The sequence below is a fragment of the Hibiscus syriacus genome, unplaced genomic scaffold (assembly GCF_006381635.1).
Source record: "Hibiscus syriacus cultivar Baekdansim isolate YM2019G1 unplaced genomic scaffold, ASM638163v2 tig00003725_pilon, whole genome shotgun sequence".
NCBI classification, from domain to species: Eukaryota; Viridiplantae; Streptophyta; class Magnoliopsida; order Malvales; family Malvaceae; genus Hibiscus; species Hibiscus syriacus.
In genome coordinates, this window is record NW_024061982.1 from 2134440 (window position 1) to 2144059 (window position 9620).

General features: G+C 34.2%; 1 non-coding gene across 1 annotated transcript; it reads right to left on the reverse strand.

Annotated features, from left to right (window-relative positions):
• Positions 1-7917: 7917 nt before the first annotated feature.
• Positions 7918-8020, reverse strand: LOC120184133. The gene has a single exon (XR_005521988.1). It is a non-coding gene; the product is annotated as a small nucleolar RNA Z279/snoR105/snoR108 (small nucleolar RNA).
• Between the last annotated feature and the right edge of the window lie 1600 nt (positions 8021-9620).

Here is a 9620-nt window from a genome sequence, read left to right on the forward strand (position 1 = left end):
CGATTGCCAGCGTCGACTGCCATCGCCAACCACCATTCACGGTGGCCAGAATTTAGAAATTTACCCCAAATCAGTCCTCATTTTACCCTAAAGTCGAATATGGCTTCATTTCTAAAAACACACCAAACTTTATAGATCTAAGCTTTTACCTTCGATGTTTCGACTTCTCCGACAATGTATGGAAGCTCCGATAAAGGAAAAATTCCCTTCTGTTCTTTTTTTCTTTTCATTTTTTTCGAAATATTGGTGTTGGTTGCCTCTTGTTTGTTATTGTTCGAATGAATCTCTATGTTTCTTTTTTTTCTATTGCTCTCAATTTTCTCTTTGTCTCTTTGTCTCTTTGTGTCTCTCTATGCCTGTCTTCTCTTTACAGGTTCGATGAATGGCCTTTTATAGGCCTCGAAGAGTTCTTTGTAATGATGAAGCTTCGGTGAGTCGCCGGAGCTATGGTGGAGACTCACCCTAGGGCCGATGATGTGTACGGCTATCTTGCTGCTTCTGGATTCTTTGGATGAGGCGGTGGTGTCATGGAAGGGTCGGAGTGGAGCACTCTGAGACGTCGGTTATGGGCTCATCATTGAGTTGAATCAGCATTCGGAATAGCCCTAGGGTTTCTGCTGGAATCATATGGGCCGTTAAATCTCTCCAGATCCAACAGTTGAGATCTGCGATGGCTGGAGAAGATGATGAAACCCTAGCTACTGATTCTAGGCCTCTTGTGCCAGCTTGTTGGGCTTCCAGTTCAACTTGTTGGGCTTCTGATTCAACTTGTTGGACTTCTGGGTTAGATGGGTCAGACCTGTTGGACTTATCGGGTCTGGACCTCTAATTCTTATTAATGGGCTTTATAAATGGGCCTCCATATTTTGCTTTGTATTTGGGCCATGGTTTATTTATTTGGTCTTGTAATAAAATAATAATAATAATAATAGTAATAATAATATTATAAATATGTAAGCTCAGAGAAAAATGATTGTTGACATAACGCACATATACCCGTAGACATAGCTGTTTAAACTTGAATTCTGTAAAGAGAACAATATTCCCTTTTATCACTAAAACTACTCAATATATTTATAGTTGAATATATAATTTCTTAATAAAATTTATATTATATACATGTGAAAATATATCTCAATTAATATATATATATATATATATATATATATATATTATATATATAAATTTTAAAATAATTAATTATATTAAATAATTTAATTAAATGATTATATTTTATTTATTATAATTATAAAAAGAATTAAACAAAAAATTTTGAGAAATTATTTAAAATATTAAAATTTTATGTCAAACAGATAAAAGATGATATGAACTAATACAAAATGATATTAGCTAAAATGGCGCACGTTAAGTTTTTTCTCTCGATGCATGTTAGCTGGGCTAATAGCGATTGAAGACGAAGCCATTTCTTCTTACTTTCTTTGCTTCTTTTCTGTTAATTTCTTGGGCGATTTGCTGGGCTATGTTTGGTGAGGTAACTACTGACTGGAGAAAGCTCTTTATGGCGAGGAATGAGCAAGAGCTTGATTTCTTCCCCCCGACGGAGGTCGAGGGTTCTTTTGTAGTGAAACTGCCGTGATATGTGTTTGAGAAAGGGATCTTAGAATGGAGATATGCATTGGTTGGGCAATTTATTGGCTTGGCTCTGAATTTTTGATCTCTTTAGAAGATTGTTGAACTTATGTGGGGTAAATCTTCTCCGGTTAAGGTTAGTTTAGCTGGACCGAATTTGTTTGTTTTTTCATTTGTTAATTCATTTGTTAGGGAATGGGTTTTAGAGAATGGTCCTTGGCATGTTCAACATAAGCCAATTTTTCTTAGGAAATGGGAACTGAACTTAAAAGAGCTACATTTTGATTTGGTTCGAATGCCAATTTGGATCCAATTGTATAGTGTCCCTTTGGAACTTTTTTCGAAGAAAGGTCTTAGCTATATTGCTAGTGCATTAGGTAAACCTCTTCACATGGATTTGATCACGACTGCTAGAGAACGACTTGAATATGCCCGTGTCTATATTGAGATTTCTATTGGTTCAAAGATCCCAGACCATGTTGATATGCTTTTATGTTATGGATCGGTGGTTCGGATTAAGGTTATTGTACCTTGGATGCATATTTCTTGTGTAGATTGTGGTAGATTTAGACATTCAGGGAAGTACTTCCCTCAGGGGAAAAAGGTTGAACAAATATGGAGGGTGGGGTTAATCATGATGTTTCTGTTACTAGTGGTGAGGTTGTAATTGATGTGATGAGCACTGGAAATGTTACTGGTGGGAATATTTTTGCTATTACAAACTTTGATGCAGTGAAAGATTATGATGTAGTGACTTGCCCTGTAAGAGATAAGACTTGTTCTGGTGAGGATGTTGTACAGGAGACCAAACAAGCTGATCATGAGGGAGCTATCACATTAAATCCTGAACAGGGAAGTAATCCCCCACTTAAGAGAGGTAGAGGCAGACCAGCTAAAGAGGGTGGTAAAGTTATTGCGGGAGGATCAAAAAATAAGTTTGAGATACTTAACTATGTTGATCCTGAAAGCTTGTTAGGATTGCCTACTGAAAACTCTGATAGAAAGTAGAGAGGTGTTTCTCTTGGAGTGGCAAAAATATTTCAAGATATGAAGCTAAAGAAGAAATAACATGTTGAAAAGTTAAAAAGATGAAGGATAGAGGTGGTGCTTCTTCCTCTACTATTTTATCATCTTAGTATGCTTTTGGAATGTAAGAGGATTTAATAATCCTCTAAAGGAAGGAAAGGTGTTGTGTTGGGTTGTTAGTTGCCAAATAAATATCTTATGTCTACTTGAAACAAGAGTAAAAGAGGGTAAATCAGGGGAAATTTTTAATAAGAGGTTTAGTGATTGGGAATTATGTTACAATTATTGACATACTATAAATAGTCGCTTTTGGGTTCTTTGGCGAAAAGGTTTGAGTTGCATTGTTTTCTCTGTATTTGACCAAAGTGTTTCTATCAAGAGCACTTTTAGTGGAAAATATATTTGTGTAACTGCGGTTTATGGTTCTAATGAGGATGTATCGTAGGTAACTATGGAATCAATTGAGTTCTGTGGAAAGTATGGTGGGTACTATGCCTTGGTTGATAGGAGGGGACTTCAATGTCATTTTAAAAGCTTAGGAAAGTTAGGTTCCTATTAGTGTTGGAGCAAATACTGATATTTCTAATTTTCAAAGTTGTGTGGAGGAGTTAGGGCTTTTTGATCATCCATTTACTGGTCCTCTGTTTACCTGGTTGAACAAACAGTAAGAAACTTACCTGGCACGTAAATTGAAACATGTACTTGTAAATTCGAACTGGATTGGAACATTTCCTAACTCAAATGTTGAATTCCAAGCTCCAGGTGATTCAGATCATTGCTCTGCTCTAGTATAGTTGCACAAAGAAGCTCCTATAGCTAGACCTAAGCCATTTAAGTTCTTCAATTTTTGGTTGTTGCATCCATATTTTATGACTATAGTTGAGGAGTCTTGGCAGGCCCCGGTTGCAGGGAATCCAGCTCAGGTGCTTTTTCAAAAACTTAAAAGGTTGAAGACCTGTCTCAAAGAGCTTAATAGGGCTCGATTTAGTGACATTTTGGGTCAGGTTAAGCAAAAGAGAGAAGAACTAATAAAAATTCAGCTAGCCAATTTGGATTCTGATATTGCTAGAAACAATATTAATGTTGAGTTGAAAGTTGAGAAGGAATTGAAAGTTCTTGAGGAGGCAGAATTGCTTTTCTATAAGCAAAAAGCGAAAGTGAATTGGATTAGAGATGGCGATCAAGGAACTCGATTCTTTCACTCTATGGTGGCTAGTAAGAGGAAGAGTAGTACAATTCGGGTTCTCTATGATCAAAATGGAACTAGGCTATATACTTGTGATGACATGTCTAATGAGGTGATTACTTTTTTTAAAAAAAACTAATTGGGTGTGGATGACCCGGATGTTAAGGGTTGTAATGTCAAATTGATTAAAGATCTTCTTGATTACTCCTTGCCTATGGGTGCTACAGATGCTTTATGCATAGAAATCACTGATGTTGAGATAAAGGAATCCATATGGGGGCAAGGGAATGACAAATCCCTTGGTCCAGATGGCTATAATCCTTTTTTTCAAGAGAGCTTAGCCTATAGTGGGGGATGATTTTAAGGCTACCATCAGGTACTGTTTTGATAACTCTTTTATGTTGCCTTCTTTTAATGCAACGGATGTTGTTCTTGTGCCAAAGGTGCCTAACCCGAATATGGTTAGGGATTTTAGACCTATTTTTTGTTGCTCTGTGATTTATAAGACTGTTCTAAGAATTTTAGTGAGTCGTTTGTCTGTTTTTTTTCCTAGTATGATCTCCATGAACAAGACTGCTTTTATGAAAGGGATGAGTATAGTAGATAATACACTACTTGCTCAAGAGATTGTTAGGGGTTACACTAGGAAAAATATCTCCCCAAGATGTGCTCTAAAAATTTATTTACAAAAAGACTCTTTAAATTGGGAGTTTGTAGGTGTTATTTTGTATGCTTTGGGACTGCCTGAGAAATTCATTGGTTGAATTTGGGCATGTTTTACAAACCCCAGATATTCTATATTGTTTAACGGTAGCCTAGTTAGCTATTTTAGGGGTGCTCGAGGTGTTAGGCAAGGTGATCTCCTCTCACCATATATTTTGTCCTTGCTATGAATGTTCTGTCTAGTCTACTGAATGTGGTTGCTTTGAGGGGAATTTTAATTTTCATCCTAAGTGTAAAAGGATTGGCCTCACCCACCTTTTTTTGCTGATGATCTACTCATATTCTGCAAAGGTTCAATCGATTCTATCATTGGTGTGCAAACTGTTTTAGATATTTTTTATTCCATGTCGAGCTTGAAGTTAAATGCTAGCAAATGTGAGATATACATAGTTGGGGTATCTGCTAAGCAGTGTGCTACTATAAGGGAGATTATTGGATTTAAATTGGGAAAACTCCCTGTGAGATATTTGGGTGTTCCATTGGTGACTATAAAACTTGCTGTGAAGGATTGCCAAAGCCTTATTGATAAAATAAAGGCAAAGTTGGATTTATGGGCTAATAGACATCTCACATTTGCTAGAAGACTGCAACTTGTTTGTGTTGTTTTATTCAGTATAGAAAATTACTGGTGTAGACAGTTTATTCTGCCACAAGCGATAATTAGGAAAATCAAGCAATTATGCTCTCGGTTTTTCTAGAAGGGGTCTGACCTGCCTGCAAAGGGTGCTCGACTAAGTTGGAGACAAGTATGTTTAATGAAATCTGACGGGGTCTGGGTGTAAAAGATATAGGAGGCTGGAATAAAGCATGTATTGTGCAATTCTTCAGAAACTTATTGGCTAATGAATGTTCTCTCTGGGTGGCTTGGATCCACACTTATGTGATTAAGAATGTTGAGTTTTGGCAGATGAGTATTCCCATTAATGCCAGTTGGAGATTCAAAAGTATCTTGAAATTGAGGCATGTTGTTTCTCACCTATTTGTTGGTAAGGATAGAGACCTTAAAATGGGGTAGATTTGGGAAGATATGCGCATTAAAGTTCCAAAGGTCCCATGGCATTATTTGGTTTGGTTTCCAGGCGTATCCCAAAGCATAACATCATTGTGTGGATGGCTATCTTAGATAGACTTCCTACTCGGGTAAGGCTTTTGAGAATGGAATTAGATATAGAAAATAAAAAGTGTTTGCTTTGTGGTATTGAGGCTGAGATTAAAGATCATTTGTTCTTTGATTGTGGTTTTGCGAGGGAGTTGTGGGGTGCTATCCTTACTTTATGTGGTGTAAATCATACAGTTAGCAATTGGGATAGGGAGTTGGCATGGGTTGTTCATTGCTTTAAAGGAAAGTTTCTCCTTGTGAGAGTGTTTAAACTTGCTTGGGCTAGTCATGTGTATGGCATTTGGAAGGAGATAAATAGCAAGTTTTTTGGGGTAAAAAACGAATGGTGGATGATGTGCTGAAAGATGTTAAAGAAACTGTTCATATTCAGCTGGAAGGTTGGACTATCAGCAGAACTGATCCGAGAAATGATTCCCTCTGTGTAAAATGGGGTATCTCTTAAGTTAGGGTGAACTAGTTCTATTGTTCTTATGCTGTTTGTGATGGTTCACAACAAGTGCTAAGTTGTTGTTTCATGTAGCAGATTTCCTGTTTTTTTGGGTAATGAAAATGAAATTAACCAAAAATAATATATTAGCTTAAAAGAGTTAAAATATATTAAAATATTAGCTGATGAATTATAAGCTTCGTAGTTTTGATTTATTACCAATATGGAGGGTATCGACCAATACCATTATACCGTATTGGAATTGACAACAATGTATATTACATTTCTGATTTTCTGGCTTATAGCTATATTTTTATAGTGAGTAAATTACCTATTTGATATTCTATCTATTTTCATATTTCTATTTCTATTTAATGTTATGTTTTATTTCTATTTCTATTTAATGTTATGTTTTATTTGATTGCAATTCACAGCAAGAAAATTAAAATCCTCACTAACTGCACACATAAGTATTGAGAAGGACTAAAGAGTCGCCTCTTCCTCCCAGATGGTGCTGTCACTATACCTGCAATTTACACCATTGATAGTTTGGTTAGAAGAACCTCTCAAATTTACCAACTCTATGGTAGTTGATAATCCCTTCTCTAATTTTGCATTTTTTTGCATTGAGAACCTGCTCACTTCACCCACCAAATTCTTTAACTCCACAGCAACAACAGATACAATTTTTTTCACATAGGAAGAACAAAAAAGAGGAGGAATAAAATTAAGGTTTGATCCAAATTTTTTATAAGTTATTTTGAATTATAACATAAATTAACAGTATGTGTACATTTTGGGACTAAAATTATGATTATCTCAGGTTGTGTCACCATTTCTGTTAAATTTTAATTGAAAAACAATAGTTAGTGATTAAAATAAAAATAAAACATAATATTATGTATGAATTTATCAAAAAAAAGTTAGGTAACCAAAACAAAAACACAAGAATAGGTGAGATACCAAATAGATAGTTTACCTTTTAACATTTTAATATTATATTTATAAATAATTATATTCAATTTTTAATTTTATAAATTAAAACCATCAATGTGAATAAAGTTGATATCTTTTATTTTATTTCCTATTAATTTTAATTTATCGCATTTTGTAATGGGTTACTCAGCACATTAATATTGTTACAGTTTTTGGCCTTTTTGAATGTACTGTAATCCTTGCTTTGTTTATTACATTCCTACTTCTAACTGCTCCATTTAAGTTCCACTCCCACACAGGTTCCATTCTCTATATACGCCATCCAAGTCCTAGAACATCAAAATTCACAGCAGCCCATGTCTCTTCTTTCTTGCGCTACTGTCTTTCTCAATTATGGTTACATCAGGCAAGGCTGAAGCAACTGCAAACCATAAGGCAGCTCCTCAAAATGAAGGGAAAAACGCTACATTCCCTTCCCACTGCTACTCCTATTACCAATGTTCCATTTCTCAAACCTGTTGTCGGCAGCAATGGGAAGCAATCTGGTCAACAAGGCATTAACCAGCCTCTGTTGGGCCATTTTCTAGCATCAATCAGCCTTTCGGGGGTACTGACCCCGGCTCAATGGATTATGCTGCTTTTGCTAGCGAGGTTACAATGGAGAAGACTTGCATTCAGGGCGTTGCCTGCGTATGTCTACTCACGTTGATGGTTTGCTTTGGGTTTTAGAAACCCATTGCTGTGCTATGAACAACGAATCAATTATCTGGTGTGTTTACTTGCCCAACTATCCAATTAAGATTTGATTTGCTTAGTGAAAATATTAAGCTATATGAAACCCAATTTTATTTCCAAAAACGAGGTAAAACTAAATTTTGGAACTGGTTTAGAGGATTTTCCCTCAAGATTGGGATCAGGTGGTTGAGTTGGGAGTGCCCAAATGTCGTAACCAGGCGTTGGGGCGGACACCCATCTCGCAACGATTGCAGGTAATAACCACTCATCATGTCCCGTTTACTGCCTGAAGGATCATGGATATTTCCGTAGACGCGTATCTACTTTATACAAAGTCTCGGTTCCTTGCTTTTCTCGCTGGTCGTTGTGGGATTTAGACCACAGAGAAAAAGTTAAAAGTTAAAACTACTGGCTTAGACTTTTATCTTTACCAATATATAGTTGAGAAAATTTATATAGATAATATATTTTAAATGATAATAATTACATAATATTTTAAAATTTTAATAAATATAAAATAAACTAAAGGTAATTTATAACAGTTAAGATATTTTTATATCAATTAAATTATTTACTATTTTTACTATCACAAATAAGAAAAAACAAAAACATTAAACTTTACACAAAAGTTAGACTTAAATCTTGTGCATGCAAATTCAATACTTCAAATTAATTTTTACATGTCTTATAGGTTAATAATTTATAAATATATTATTCTATTTTTTAATAGAAATATGAAATTTGACTCTTCTAATTATCTCTATCCGTTTCTTTCGGTCCATCTCTAGTTGTGTCTACGTTTAATGAAATTATTAAATCGAGATCTATTAATTGATCAATTGATTAAAAGTATTTGTATTATTTCATCTTATATAAATTTAAATCTTGATATTAATTTTTAAAATATAATATCTTTTTACTTGATAGAAAAATTGAGATTCCTACGTCTCAGTGTTTTCTCATTACTAAATTTAGGCTGGATGTTTCTTTTATTTATAAATGTTTAAAAACCCAACCTACTAAAATATTCAAATAAAGCCCAAACTTATCAAAACTCCAAATCCAACATCCAAATATCAAATTTAAATCAATTAAGGCCGAAGAAAAACCCAAATAAAACAGTAGGCAAATTCATCATTCTTTCTTAAATATTCTTTTCCTCCTTCCATTATTGGAATGATACAAACATCACAATGACATCAATTTCGGGTGCTTCCAGTCATTGACTTGATGTTTCGGTTTTGCAAAATATGAATTCATATTTGTTGAAACAGCTGATCATTATGATTTTTTTTCTATCTTTTATTTGAATTTTTTAAATAGATTTTTAATATATTTTTTGGTATATGATTTCAAATGGCTAATTTATCATGTTAATGGTTATAGAGATATATCCTAATTGTACGCTCATTATAATATTAAATATTATATTTTTTAAAATAAAACAAGCTACGTACCTCTATTTGCATAAAAGAAAAGGAAACTATTAACATCGTAGTAGTTGTTTACACGTAAACAATTTGGGTTTTCAGCCACATAGCAGGAGGTGTAGTAGCATTTGGATTCTAAAATCACTTATTTTAGGCGCGAGCGATGGTACAAAATTAAGATGTTTCACATGCATGCATACATATATAAATAGGATCAAATATTAAAAATAATAAATTATTTAAGTTTAAAATAACGACTTATTAAATATTTAATTATAACAGTTCCTACTTATTTGAGTGGGAAAGAGAATTTTACTCCTAATAGGTATTGAACCTATAACCTAGAAAAAAGAATATGTCAATTAAGAGCGTCTATCTACGTACTCTAATCATATAATCTTTAAATTATTTAAATATTTTAAACGGATGGAATCTAATTAATCTAAC